Raw genomic sequence first — 15,717 nt, 5'->3', positions numbered from 1 at the left:
ACCTGACTCCTTTGGTAGCCACTGGGAAAGCCTTGCAGTTGGGTGTTTCATCCAAGCCTGGAAGTGATACAGAGAATTCAGACACATGGCTGCTCAGCTTCAGTTAGAATCCACTCAGAGCCTGTTACGGTCAATGAGGAAGACAGATGAGCCCGAGGAAGTCTAAAGAGGCACATAATATGTGACTACAACAGAATCGGTGATTAAATTTATACTTTGCCGATTGCTTTGGCAATGGCCTTAACCGACTTTCTAGCTTAATAAATACCTTTTCTCATTTGCATGTTATCAGTTAATTCAAACATTCCAAAACGAAGGATTCCAAAATAAAGGATTATAAGATACAAAATAAAAATAAATCTCTTTATAACATCTATAGTGGCTATACTATGTTAGGGGATTTGATCATGTCAGGTGTTTTGATTATGATAGATGGTGTTAGACTTTTCTCCCCAAATAACACATAACATTTTATCTCCTTGATATCCCAAACTCTTATAGTTATTATTTTTAAATGCAATTATCTATTTTCATATATATATATATATATATAATGACTGGGCCCAATGACAAAAAAAGCCAAAAACTAAAAAAATTAAAAGTTGACTTTTAAAAGCAAAACTCGAGCTTATCCCTGTCTGTTCATGGACGCTGCCAAGGAAGCATTGTTAAAGTCTTCCCACTGCCATCATGTCTAAGTCGAGTCTCCTAAAGAGCCCAAACAGCTGTGGAAGCTCTTCATTGGAGGGTTGAGCTTTGAAACAACTGATGAGTGTCTCAGGAGCCATTGTGAGCAGTGGGGGACTGCTCACGGACTGTGTGGTAGTGAGAGATCCAAACACCAAGAGCTTTGGGGGCTCTGGGTTTGTCACATATGCCGCTATGGAGGAGGTGCATGCAGCCAAGAGTGCAAGGCCACGTAAGGTGTATGGAAGAGTTGTGGAACCAAAGAGGATTCTCCACGACCAGGTGCCCATTTAACTATGAAGATCTTTGTTGGTGGCATTAAAGAGGACACTGAAGAACATCACCTGAGAGATTATTTTGAACAGTATGGGAAAATTGAAGTGATTGAAATCATGACTGACCGAGGTAGTGGCAAGAAGAGAGGCTTTGCTTTTGTGACCTTTGATGACCATGACTTTGTGGATAAGATTGTCATTCAGAAATACCATCCTGTGAATGGCCACAACTGTGGAGTAAGGAGAGCCCTGTTGAAGCAGGAGATGGCTGGTGTGTCATCCAGCCAATGGGGTTGATGTGGTTCTGGAAACTTTGGTGGTGGTCATGGAGGTGATTTTGGTGGGAATGACAACTTTGGTCGTGGAGGAAACTTCAGTGATCATGGTGGCTTTGGTGGCAGCTGTGGTGGTGGATGTGGTGGCAGTGGGGATAGCCATAATGGATTTGGTAACGATGGGAGCGATTCTGGAGGTGGTGGAAGCTACAATGATTTTGGCAGTTACAACAATCAGTCTTCAAATTTTGGACCCATGAAGAGAGGAAATTTTGGAGGCAGAAGCTCTGGCCCTTATGGTGGCGGAGGCCAATACTTTGCCAAACCTTGAAATCAAGGTGGCTATGATGGTTCCAGCAGCAGCGGTAGCTATGGCAGTGGCAGGGGTTTTTAATTAACTTCCAGGAAAGAAATCTTAGCAGTAGAGGAGAGCCAGAGAAGTGACAGGGAAGCTACCGGTTACAGCAGATTTGTGAACTCAGCCAAGCACAGTGGTGGCAGGGCCCAGCTGCTACAAAGAAGACATGTTTTAGACAACACTCATGTGTATGGGCAAAAAAACTTGAGGACTGTATTTGTGACTAATGATATAACAGGTTATTTTAGTTTCTGTTCTGTGGAAAGTGTAAAGCATTCCAGCAAAGGGTTTTAATATAGAATTTTTTTTTTTTTTGCACCCATGCTGGCTGTTGATTGCTAAGTGTAATAGTCTGATCATGACACTGAATAAGTGTATCTTTTTTAAAAAAAAATAAAGATAAAAAAAGCAAAACTCATCATTTGAAAAGACATTGTGAAAGGTAAACTTTTGGTAAACTTACCAAGGAAAAGAGAACATATAAATAAATTAAATAATAAACACAAGGGAAAATAGCTACAGGTATGAAAGATATCCCAAAGAATATTCTGAATTACTAAATGCCAATAATTTGAAATCCTAAGTTAATAGATATTTTTGCAATGCGATACTCCAAAATTGATGCAGAAACAGAAAATTCATACAGATTATTAACTACCACTAAATTCTTGCCCCTAAAAGATGGTTTTATAGGTGAGCTCTACCAAACTATCAAAGAATATGTGTCTATTTTACACAATTTATTTCTTATAGCAGAAAAGAAAAGGAGATGCAAAAACTGATGTTTCTACTGCTTAATATTGTTCTGGAACTTCTGTTCAATTAAATACAAAGGAAAAAGCACATATGTGAATAAAAGAAAAAAGATAAATGTTCACTATTTGTAATTAATTAGTCATTTACAGAGAAAACCTCACATAATCAGCAGACAAATTATTAAAACTATTAGGACAGTGCAGCAAGATCAATATGCAAAAGTCAATAACATTTCTTTGAACAGCAATAAACATTTAGAAATTAAGATAGAAAATAGGACACTTTACAATTATGATAAAGACTATGAATCCTCTCTAAATAAACTACTCCATTCCTGAAGTAAAATATTTAGAATTTATTCCCAATGTCTTGGTTTTTTTTGCTCCCCACACCTAATTTATCATCCTCTAAAATACTTCCCAAATTTTTCCACTTCATTTCACTTCAACTACTACCTCCTTGTTGTAGCAACCATCATGTCTAGATTTCTGTTCAATAAAGTCACCATGGACAAAATTAATAGACAGTTGACAGGCTAGGAGAAAATATTAACAGCATTAAAAAAATAAATTTTAGGGTGTTTTATATTTAATTTTAATTTTAGAATGTTTTATATTTACCAAAGAGTTGCAAAGATAATACAAAGATCTTTTATATACAATTCAGCCAATTCCCTCTTTTGTCAACATATTAGTGTGGTTCATTTGTCACAACTAATGAATCTATATTGATACAGTATTATTAAAGTTCACACTTTACCAAGATTTCGTTAGTTTTTATCTACTGTCCACTTTCTGTTCCAGAATCCCATCCACAATAGCACATTACATTTAGTCATCATTTCTGTCTTAGTCTGTTTGTGCTGCTATAACAAAATATCTGAGAATGAGTAATTTATAAAGAACAGAAATGTATTTTCTCACAGTTCTGGAGGCTGAGAAGTCCAAGATCAAGGTGCCAGCAGGTTCAGTGTCTGGTGAGGGCTGCTGTCTACTTCTAAGATGGTGCCTCTTGCTGTGCACTCATGTGGCAGAAGGGACAAACGGCTCCCTTGTACTTCTTTTTTAAGAGCACTAATCCCACTCCTGAAGGCTTCCCCTCTCATGATTTAGTCTTTAAAGACCCCACCTATTAATCTGTAACACTGATGATTTAAGTTTGAAAATACGAATTTTGGAGGAACACATTAAGACCATAGCAATGTCTCCTTATGATCTTTGTGACTGTGACAGTTCCTCATATTTTTCTTGTTTTAACAGTTTGGAGGATTACTAGTCAGTTATTTTGTAGAATATTCCTCAGCATGAGCTTGGCTGATGCTTTTCTTATGATTAGACTAAGGGTATGAGTTTCACAGTGGAAGACCACAGAAGTAAAGTGCCATTCTCATCACATTCTATCAAGGGTATGTTTTATCAGCATAACTTATCAAAGATGTTAACCTTGATTACTTACTGATACAGTATTTATCAGTTTCACCACCATTAAGTCATTCTTCCTTTATCCTGCCCACACACACCTTTCCATACCTTACTCTTTAGAAGAAAGTCAACTATGAGCAGCCCAAACTTAAGGGTGAGGAGGTGTTATTCTCTACCTCCTCTATAGAATAATATCTAAATAAATTATTTGAAATTCTTCTGCACAGATTTGTTTGTTCTGCCGATGCATTTATGTTTCAATCATTTATTTAAATCATCATGAACTCATGAATATTTATTTTATACTCTGGGCCACTGGAAGCTCTTTAGGTAGGCAACTGTGCCTCTTTGACACACCCAAATGATTGTGTTTTTTGAGAAATTCCTCAGTTTTTGTCATTATTTGTAAGATTTTTAACTGGCAAATGTCTATTAATTTAATTATAGAAGAATCCCAATATAAAAAGTGGGTAAAGGTTTTAAATAAGCAATTTAAACAAGGAAAATCCAAATAGTTGATAATATTCTCATGTTGATTCATAATATTAAAATGTAAATAGAAACATATAGCACTTTATACCACATAATTGGCAAAAATGAGAACATTGAATAAATCAGTGGCTATTAAAGATGGCAGGAAATGGAGACCTTGTACTCTATTTTTGAGTGTAAATTAGTAAACCCATTTTAAAGAGCAAATTGTCAGCATATATTTTAGTAAAATTGAGTAAGTACTCACTCACTCTGGGACACATATACCCAAGAGATTCCTTTGGGTAAATAAGAAGACATTTATGAAGATGTTTATTTTAGTAGTATATGAGTAGAAAAAATTGGAGGCAACCTATAAGTTTATCATATATGAATTGGTGAATAACATGCAGTCATGCATATCATACAATAATAATCAGAAGAAAAAACCCTACATTTACATGCCAAAATGTACAATATCAAAATGTACAAAATCAAAAACAATGTTGCATGGGAAAAATAAGAAGTAGGACATCATTTACAGTATTATGCCATTTATGTAATGTTAAAAAAATGAAAATCAATACTAATTTTTTTACATATATTCATAGAGGTAAAAAAATGTACAGAAATTGATCTAAAGGCCATGCATTCAATACAAACTGTGGAACTTAAGGGGTGGGGTGAACTGGGATGGAAGGTAAAGAGGAAAGACAAGTAAATAATACATTGTTATTTATTATTGATTGTTTTTATTATATTATTTATTGTTAATATATCAATGTATTGGTGCTGTGCTATAAACTGAGAAATAAGATTAACTCAGTTCTTGAGGGTCAAAAAAACTTTCAACAAGAGACTAGCCAGTTAGTTCAGTTGATTAGAGCGCAGCCTTATAAACCAAGGACAAGGGTTTGGATCCCTGGTTTGGATCCCTGCACTGGCCAGCCTGCCAAAACAGAAAAGAAAAACATAGTATTTGGGGAAAAAAATCCTCACCAACACCTCAGTTAAAGCACGACAAACCAGCCAAACATTATGACTGTCATCAACAAAGTTGTAAGATATAAAAAAAGCCATTTTTACGTGAAGTCAGATATGAATATGGTAATATTTATGTTAATATTGTCATTATTCATTTAATAATTCAACAAATACTTTGGAGCTTTGAAAGTATTATAGTTGGGTCCATTGAGGAATAAGAAATGTGTATCTAAACCAAATTTAGGAGTTTTTAAATAGTTTTATCACATCAGCATGAAAATTAAATGTGACATATAACAGCATTTCTGAAACTCACATTAACAGCATATTGTTTTCAGGTTGTTCCTTGTTATTGCTGCTTTTGATTTCAAAACTTACTTCTCATACACTGAAATCATCAATTTAAAATCCCAACAGAAAGTTCATTATTATGTACTCAATTCAGTTCCTTATACTTTATTGCCTTTTAAAATATAATTTGGCATTATTTATAGCATCCTTGTCTTTGAAGAGTAACTCTGAAAACAATTTTTGTAGTTGTTGCTGAAATTTGAGCTTAAATTCTCCTTTCATTTCACTTCTCTCTGAAACTTGTCAGGTTCAACATTATTTTTAGATTCAAAGCTATTATTAATTTATCATTACCATGCAGCTTCTTTTTTATATGCAAAAGTTTGCGGTACCGAAGAGTTCTTGAATGTACCAGCTGTACTATTTTATTGCTAAAATAAAATTAAGTCAAGAAACAGGCCAAAAAATATCCCTCAACACTGACTGTATTCTATAACTTATATAATCTCCTTGTATTATAACTTCTACATTTTATTTGAACACAAAATATATTTCTTAATCTGGTTTATTACTATATACACTTTTTTCATTCACTAATGTATCCCGGAGATCTCTCCATAGTCGTATATGAAGATATTCTTTACTTCTTCATATGGATGTACTATTGTTTATTCAACCAGCCCCCAAATAATGGATAATCAGAAAGGAGAAATGGGTTAGGATACCTTTTCTAGCCTCCAGGCATTACAGCTCCCTCTTCTATTGTTTTTGTGAAATGTTAAAAATAAGGCCTAGAGATATTCTAGCTTGTGGTCCTTCCTAACTTCCTGGATCTTCCTTTTCATTTGTGTCTATTGTCCCTGTTGGGCTAATTTTGGATTTATTCCAAGCGGGTTCTGCTTTCATCCTGCAGGGACCTACGGTTGGTTAGTAGGCCCCACCTATGCCAGCTTCTTTAGACCTCACTGCAGGACTCTTGCACTCACGGCACCTGGAGAAAGTAGACAACCTGGCCGGTTTCAGTTGTTCTCCTGCGGCTTACTGCCCTTTCCAGGAAGTACCTGTTGGGATTCAGGGTTTTCCTTTTCTTACATCTGTGAGATGTCTCATTATTGCCCTCTAATATAAATGTTGGTACTACAACAGATTGTAAGGTTATATAGAGTTTGTTATCAAACCTAGCAAATCAAAAATTGAGGATTCCAGGTTAAATTTGAATTCCAGGTGAACAATATATAATTTTTATTATAAGTATGTCCCATGTAGTATATGGGACATACTTAAACTAAAAAATTATTAAGGTTTAACTAGACATCTTTCATGTTATCTTGTAGCCTAATTCAATTTCTTTCCTTACTTTCTCTCTCTCTTTTTTTTTTTTTTTTTTTTGGTAAATAATGGTGTGATTGTTTTACTATCCTAGTTACTGCATCTATCTTTAAGGATAGATTCTGGGAAATTCAAAAGCAACGCTGCAACCATGGCCATCAACACAGAATTTCTGGGTGGGGGTGGTTGCTTATTTGTGTTTAAATTTTTATATTGGCCACACCTTCTAGCTACTAAATGACTGTTTATTCACTTTTTATTTATTTGAATACTTAATATTAGGGGTATTTTCCAGAAAGATACATCTTTCTACTTTTACCTTTCTATAAATATCCAGGGATATTTATAACTAGAGATGCTTCAGTTATAAATTCATCTAACCCTGCTTTATATATGCAAGGTCAAGGTATTGATTCGGTTGGTGGTAAGGCTATTGAGAGGTCACTGATTTACAGTAAACTACAGATTATTTTGAAGTGATATTCCAATTCAGTAAATCATATAATGCTGTAAAGGGAGAATCACTTATGGCCTTGAAAGGAGAGGGAGATCTTAAGGTAACATTTGAAAGAGAAAAAATGACTCAGTGTCTTACTGGGAAAGAACACGTTCCAGCTGCATCAAGCAGCACCAATCATCCATTCATAAATGTTACAAGGGCAAGGGACAAAGAGAGGAAGACACAACATTTCTAGCTTATAAGAGGATAAAGAGCTTAAGAGTCCTAACTAGAGAAGCAACATATCTATTGCTTAATAGATATATCAACAGTTAAGAAAATGGGAAGGGCTTTTAAAGGTCGTGATAAATTCTTGGAATATCAATTAACAAATACACACACATACATATAAGAGGAAATGCAAGCCTCCTGCAAAAAAGTTCTAATTTTCCAGGCAAAAGGGTCTAATATCCAGACATAAGTAAATGGAATCCTACGTCCCCACCCTCCCCATGTTTAGGTAAGAAGAATGCTCTCATTCCAGAATAACTGAATACTCTAAAGCAGACCTTTCCATCTCATAGGTACAGTTAATACAAAGGAGAACCATAATTACAGACAAAAGGGGCATCACGCAACCACAGAAAATGTACACGGACAACTTCACCTGAAGTGGTTCCTGTGATGGAGGTACCCATTATCTGGAGTGGAAGAAAGTATGATTCTAAGATCGTTGAAGAAAGAGAACAAGGGAGAGACATGAGACTATAATATTATCCTACAATTTTAATGAAGAAGGAATTAACGTCAAATAATTAAGGTACATCTTAACTCACAATGTGCTCCACTATCCCGGGAGGTCACGCAGCAGATGCAGAGAGGCACCAAGAAGGAATGTTATGGCACCTACAGACAGACTGGGACCTTTACAGCTTGGCATTTTAATAGCCACCATCAGAGCTACCTTTTAAAATGCTCTTTTTAATATACACAAGGAAAATGTTTATACACAAGGAAAATTAAGCCATACTAAATAGCATTTACCTTTCTGTAAAGTGTTTTTTAAATGTCATTTAAATATAAGTTTTGAAGTGTTGAACTGCAACTGGAAGAGAGAATGCTAAAAAAAAAAAAATGTTTTCTCTAATAGCTAAAAGTGCTTTCTGGTCAGTTTGATGATAACTTAGGTAGGCTCTAGATATTTTCAAGGCTTTTGCAAACTTCTTTAAATATTTTTAGACAAAGATGAAAATAAATTATGTCAAGCATCCCTTTTAGGAAGAGGAGGGTTTACACCCCAAAGTGGGAGGATTCTCTAAAGTCTTGCACTTATTTCATGAATTGCCAAAGAAGCTATCAGAAGAGAAAAGATGTTAAACACTAAAAAAATCAGGCACACTGATAGAAAATTGAATAATAAATGACAAGAAAAAAATTAATCATCTAGAATGCCACTTTACGAATAAGTTGAAAACCAATCTAAAAGTAAGGAAAATATACCAGAGGAGTGAAAACTACATAGATAAAGAACAGAAATGTAAATTTCAAGTAGGAAGGTAAGGAGATTGATATTGCATTTGTTTTTTGACAAACTATATTGTATTTTACACATTAGTTTTAAATGTGATAAGAAAAGTTCTCTAATAATAAATGTATTTATAATAATAAATAAATTAGAAAACACTGATATTTATGCCTACAGAATATATAAAACTTGATGAGGAGAGGATAGAGCTGCATTGGCCAGTGGAATACCCATTATATGTGGCTGTGAAAGACTTGAAATGTGGCTAGTCCAAGTTGAGATGTGCTGTAAATGTAAAATATCCACAGGATTTCAAGGAGTATGAAAAAATGTAAAATATCTCAATATTTTATGTTGATTATATGTTGAAAATGTTTTGGATATATTGAACTAAATAAAATATATTATTAAAATTAATTCTAACTGTGTGTCGTAAAGACTTTAATCTTGCCCAAAGAAAAGTTTGTTTTATGCCTTCAATTCATTCCTTTGAGGTTATCTCTAAACCCTTGTGATGTGCTGCCTGATAAAACTGCCTTTGTTTGCCTGGAAGTCTTGGGCCATGGCAGAGTCTAATAGTATGGTTTATGATGGGCATTTTGAGTCATATGGTATCAGCTCAAACTTGGAAGTGGCTAGAGGCTAAGATGAGCCTCCTGGGCAGCCAACCATGTCTATATGACTGAGTTCGAACAAAATGTTGGATACCAAGTCTTGGGAGAGCTTCTCTGTTTGGCAGTACTCTGTGCATACTGTATACACTGATGCTGGGAAAATTGGGGCTGTGCATGACCCCACTGAGAGAAGACAACTGGATGCTCTATGCATGGACATTCCTGGACTCTGCCCCACATGTCTCTTCTCTTAACTGATTTTAACCTGTATCCTTTCACTGTAATAAACCCTAACCAAGATTATAACCACTTTCAGTGAGTTCTGAGTTCTTCTAGCAAATTACCAAAACTGAGAGTGATCTTATGGGCCCCAAACTTACAATTGGTGTCAGAGGTAAGGGTACTTTTGGGGACCCCCAAACTTGTCATAAGTGAGAGCGGTCTTCTGGACTGCTTCTGAACTTTGCAACCTGTTTCTCTTTCCTTTGTTTAATATGGCTACGATAGCATTTAACAGTGTACATGTCTCATTTTTGTGACTTACATTATATTTCTTTTGAACACCATTGGGATAGAATCCATATCTAGCAGGAAAATGTGGAGTAAGGCAGCATGAGGTACCACAGTTCAATGAAGGGAGCGATTATTTAAATGGCAATCAGTTTTTTAAGTATACAATATTTAGTTTTGATTCTAACCATCTAGTTGGGACATATTGTCATAGACAGGAGTTTGATCTATGAAAGTTTCAAAAGGACACTACAGAGAGTTTCGAGAAAAGTAAAGAGGTTTTTGTAACTTTGTATGAATCTCTCTGTTTATGATCAACAAACAGAATGAAACAAAACAAGTAAGTGAACAAACCAACTTTTCATATGAGCTGGAAATTAGAGTTAGTATAGGGAAGTGATTACTGTTGTTAACTTGGCAGTCAGACTGCCTGGATTTGAATCTCACCTACACCACTTGCTAGCTTTGTGAATTTAGGCAAGTTATCTAATTTACTGTGCCTCAGTTTAATTCTAAGTAATGGTAGAGATGATGGAGTACCTATTTTATAGGATTGTTATGAAGATTAAATAAACGAAATACTTACAATAGTGCTTGGCACATAGTATGAAGGAATAAGGAGTAAGATACAATTATAGTTGATGTTGTAGACTTGCATAAATGCTGTCACTACCCACCCAATTATCAGTTTCTCCACCCCCCCCCCTTTTTTTAACAGTAGGATGATTGTAACACTCTTTTCCCTAGAATAGTCTAAGTCCCCACAATTTATACAATAAATACAAAATTACTTAATTTGGCATTCTAGCCTATCTTTGGACTCCTTTCCATTCACTCTCTCTGTATTCCATTTGTATCAATTTCTCAAATTCTTCTAAAAACAAGTACTTTTTCTTAATAAACCACTAGCCCAAAGTATTATTTTTTGGCTCCAATCCTCCACTTATTTTCCACCATGGCCTCCCCAGCCATCAAAATCTGTCCAGAGTTCACTTTCTTGGCTTGTTGTTCCCTTAGCATTTTGTTTACATGGTTATTATGGCACTGTCACCTTGGATTATTCATCGGCTCTGGATCTCTCCTATTTGCCCTTCCAGGTCCACTCTTCACCCTTCTACAGGCTGCTCTGTGTCCCCAGAATGCTGACCTGTATGAAATAACAAATGAGCTTCCTTGCTCCCTGGCTTTTGGTTGGGTTTAGTGAGATAATGATCACTGGCAAAAATAACGTAAAATAAAATAGGAGGAGAATGAAATTGTAGTGTTTATTTTTTCCCTTGCTTCCTTCCTCCTGGGTTGCTCTGGGTTGATGCCTCTCCACCAAAGGCCACAGCCTCTTCAAATAGCTCTCTTCATATATCTTTATCTCTGAGGCTCTAGTAACTGCTTCCTCCTCTTGCCCTTCAGACTCAGGCATGCAATGACCCTCTGCTCTTACTAGTCCAAGTGCTTCCTGTATTGCCTGACTTAAGCTCTATACACACCAACTCTTGTCAATTACACAATAGAAGTGTGTGCATTGATTTCCCGCCTGGACCCTGGCTGATACAATGCCAATGGTGCTCTTCGAGAGAAAAGATTAAATGAGAGAAATCCTGGGTTGGAAACATTGAATAGGAAATAATTAATTCAGAACATACATTATGAATTTTACTATTTTTTAATTGGTAAAAGAAACAATTTATATTTTGTTCTTGCTCATATTCTTTTCTGTGAGGTGTTTAAAGCACATTTGACATATTAAATCATTAATCCTGGCCAGGCTGTATCAGGCATCAAAACAAATTTTTAGCTAGACAGGATATAGTTCTGAGGAAAGAGATGTGAGGCAGGAAGCAGAAACCGGCATCTTAGTTTAAGGGGATCAAGATCTGTGCTAAGATACAGGATTTTAAACACCAATACAAGAAAAGTGACAAGCCATCTAAAAACATAAAGCCAGGGAATAGACTTAAGGTTCAAGATAAACAGAACAGCTGAGGAATGCTTCTCACTGAGGTTCTGCATCATTTTTAAGGTGAGCTGAGTATCTGTCACGTAATAAGTCATTGCATAAATATTTATTGAAAGAATTGGAAATGAAATAATGACAAAATGCCAGACTAGGAGGCCTTCAGTGCTCTTCTATTAAGGATCCTTATCCAGATGTCAGATCTTGATATGTGCTGTGTGAGGATTTAAGGTGCAGAAAGGAAAGAACTCACAATTATTGATTGCTTAGTGTGTGCTAAGCACAATCTGGGCACATTTAATCTTTAATAAAATTCAATATGTAAATACTAAAATACTAAAATTTCATTTTTATATGGTAATATTGTGTCTCTAACAGAATAAGTGGATGGTCCAAAGTGAAAAATCCAGAAGCTAGACTGACTTTTCCAAGTGCCATGTAAATCTTAGACTGGTAGCATGTCCACTAGAAATCTAGTTATTCTGATCCCTAGATTTGGATACACATTTCTGGAAATGATTGATTTCATACAGTCAGGAAATGGATTCTTTAGAGGTCAAAGGGCAACAAAATAATCTCTGAGGCTCTAGTAACTGTTTCCTCCATCTTGAAGATGTTTAGTCTAGAAATCTAAACAAACCCTATGTTATTTGATTCCAAACCTGCTAGAAGGCAGATTGGACCATTTCTTGGGTTCTTTAGCTGATATCATTACTTTTATTCACATTCTATTCAAAGAATAGTTCTGCCTCTCTGCCACAGCATATTATATTAACCATCTTCCCATTCTTTGAATAAATAAATAATATGAGTAATATGGAGTAAATGGGAGTAGCATAGGTAATAATCAGAAAAAAAGTGAGCATACTGCTAGACAAAAAGCCCGTACTTCTGCATAGAGAAGAGTGAACTTTGAAACTCACAGATCGAAATTTATGCCGGGGAACTATATCCATTATATAATGATCAGAGTGGAGAAAATTGTTAAAAAACTGGGTAAAAAGTAAATATTTAAGTGTTCACAGATGTATTTGTGTTTACTGGGTCAGCATCTACAAGATGAAAAGAGATGATTCACTGAGGGAGAATGAAGGCTTGCAGATGTTGCAAGCAATGTTAAAAGAATGAGGCAGAGGAGAGTTCTGTATTAACTGGAGCAAAGGCAAATTGGCTGAAGCAATTTATTAGAGCAGAATAAATGATCAAGATGAAAAAAATGGAGATTCTTATTAAAAATGAAGGAAACACCTGGCTGTTCTTTCTTGTCTTTAAGTATTGGTTTAAGATGTCAGACAGCCATACTGTTGAGTTAGCTGCTTGTGCATGTGTGTGTGCATCTTTGTGTATATGTGTCCTGTACATCACAATTAGGAATACAAAGCACACAAAAGTTATGCCAAAGCAAAATGCTACGACTCTATGTACAGAACTCTCTCTCTCTAAATATTGTAAAGGATGTAATGATACTTGATTCTCACAGCTTTTGGGGTAGATTGTACCTTCCAAAAATGGCCACAGCAATACTTTTGGTCCCATATGCTCTTCTAAAATGTTTCCCCTCTCCCTTCAAGAAGTAGAGTCTATGTTTCCTCCTCTTAAAACTGGGAGGGCCTTGTGGCTGCCTTGATTAATAGAATATGATAGAAATGACACTTTGCAATTTCTTGGTCTAGGTTATAAAACATGATAAAGCTCTACCTGTCTCTCTTTGTGGTTGGGCCGCGAGTCGTCATGACGGAAAGACCATGTGCACAGACAACAGAGAGAGAGAGCCCAAAAGGCCCCAACTGTACCAGCCCTTAGCGTTTGGACTTCACAGCCCAGCTACTGTCTTATGTCAACTTTGTGAGAGATCTTGAGTGAAAACCACTAAGCTGAGCTCAGAACCAAAAAGATAACGATAAAGTTATTGTCCTTGTAAACCACTAAGTTTCAGGGTGATTTGTGTGCACCAATATATAACCAGAACAGTATTTCCCAGAAGATATTAGGATGTGTCCATTTGACAAACTAGCAAACCGATCACAAAAGATGCGAACTCTGGATCACTTAGCTTGTCTGTGTCATTGTTAGGTATGGGATTAAAATTCAGAGTTTCTGTCTCTTTTTCAGACCTCTGTTCCACCTTAGTTATAATGGGGAAAAATACAACACACCCTTACATTCACTGACATGAAACCTTATAACACACAATTTACTTAAAAGCTAGATTTTTTAAAAGCTGCTTATTGAACCTGAATAATATAGCGTACTCTAATGGGTGCTCATTAGCTGAATTTATATCCTATATTACAATACTCTTCCAGATTAAAGCTTTGTGCTTTAATTGTATTTTTAAAGTCTGATTTGACTGATGTATTTTTTTAAAGCAGGACTTAGAGATATACAAATATCAATATTTTCCTACTTAGTATTACAAAGAGAAATTAAACAGTACCATCAACATCTATGAGTAGTCTCACCGCTAGTTAGTCAAACTGTAGATCAACAATTTGCCCATCATCATTTTAGGATTCCTCTATGCAGAGCACTGAATTGAAAATAAAACGACTGGAGAATAGTTCCTGTCTTCAATGAGTTTGCTTTCTAGGTACAGATAGAAAGTAGATACATATGAACGATAATTCAGAATACATACAAACCAGAGATAAACAAATTGTTCTTTGCACAAGCTGTATTTAAGTGCTGAGGGAACGAAGAGTGAAGTGGTAGATAGAACTTTTCTTTTTATATAAATATTTAGCACACTTAAATGTGTGCGGTTACAACTTAGGTTATGAATTATGTATCTCTAAATATTTAAGTATTTAGTGATATGGCACTAGATTCATTGTCCTTGTTGCTGAAACTTATTAGCAACCATATGAAATTTGCCATATGAAACCAAATGAAAAACACAGTTGAGCCATATGAAATTGCCAGTTTTTGAGAGTTTTTACAGCAGTGGCTATTTCGTATGGTTCAACCTGACATCTCAATTCAGTGGGGATACTGTTCCAGGCTCAGACAATTGACCTCTGTCAAGGACTTTAATCATCTGACATATGTTCAGTCATCTCTTTAAAAAAAAAAACCTCAATGATAAGAAAAGAGATTTGATTGTTAATAAATGTACACTATAATTTTATTTTCTCAAACTATTAGCATTCCCATCCACATTCTATATTTATAATTTTTAATAGTAGACTACCTGGGGGCATTTATTTTAAATTTTTAATTGCTTCTTTTTAGATTTAAGGTATTTCCCAACATATTGATAACTACAAACCTTAGTTTGAGGGACTAATTTCCTAAATCTAACTCACCCTGTCCTCCCTTTGGGGACAAGCACGATAGACAAAAAAATAATATTTACAATAACCCTATTTTATTTCCATTGTAACTTTATTCAAGGAGCATGAAAAGCCTTATAGTCACTACCTAAACAATCTTCTTGACAAATATAGTAGGTAGGTGCTATAGTTGAAATGTTCATCTCTTCCAAAACTCGTGTTGAAATTTAACTGCCATTGTAACATTATTAAGAAGTGGGACTTTTAAGAGGTGATTAAACCATGAGAGAGCCACCCTCCTAGGTGGGCTTAATGCCTTAATGAAAGGGCTATCAGGTATGTCCTCCCGCTTCCACCATGTCATAACACAGCAAGAAGACACATGTCAGATTCCAGCATCTTGATCTTGAACTTCTCAGCCTCCAGATGTGAGAAAATAAATTTCTGTCCATTATAAATTACCCAGTCGTAGGAATTCTGTTATAGTAGCACAAAATGGACTAAGAGAGTGGACAAGAAGTTTAAAAGTACAAGAAATCATTAAATTTTTGCTATGGTT

General features: G+C 35.5%; 1 pseudogene; it reads left to right on the top strand.

The window, feature by feature from the left end:
- Positions 1–1,631, top strand: part of LOC134385689 (heterogeneous nuclear ribonucleoprotein A1-like) — a 35,494-nt pseudogene extending 33,863 nt beyond the window's left edge.
- Positions 1,632–15,717: the final 14,086 nt, after the last annotated feature.

The sequence above is a fragment of the Cynocephalus volans genome, chromosome 9 (genome assembly GCF_027409185.1).
Source record: "Cynocephalus volans isolate mCynVol1 chromosome 9, mCynVol1.pri, whole genome shotgun sequence".
In the NCBI taxonomy this organism is placed as follows: domain Eukaryota; kingdom Metazoa; phylum Chordata; class Mammalia; order Dermoptera; family Cynocephalidae; genus Cynocephalus; species Cynocephalus volans.
This window is presented reverse-complemented; position numbering and strand designations above follow the sequence as displayed.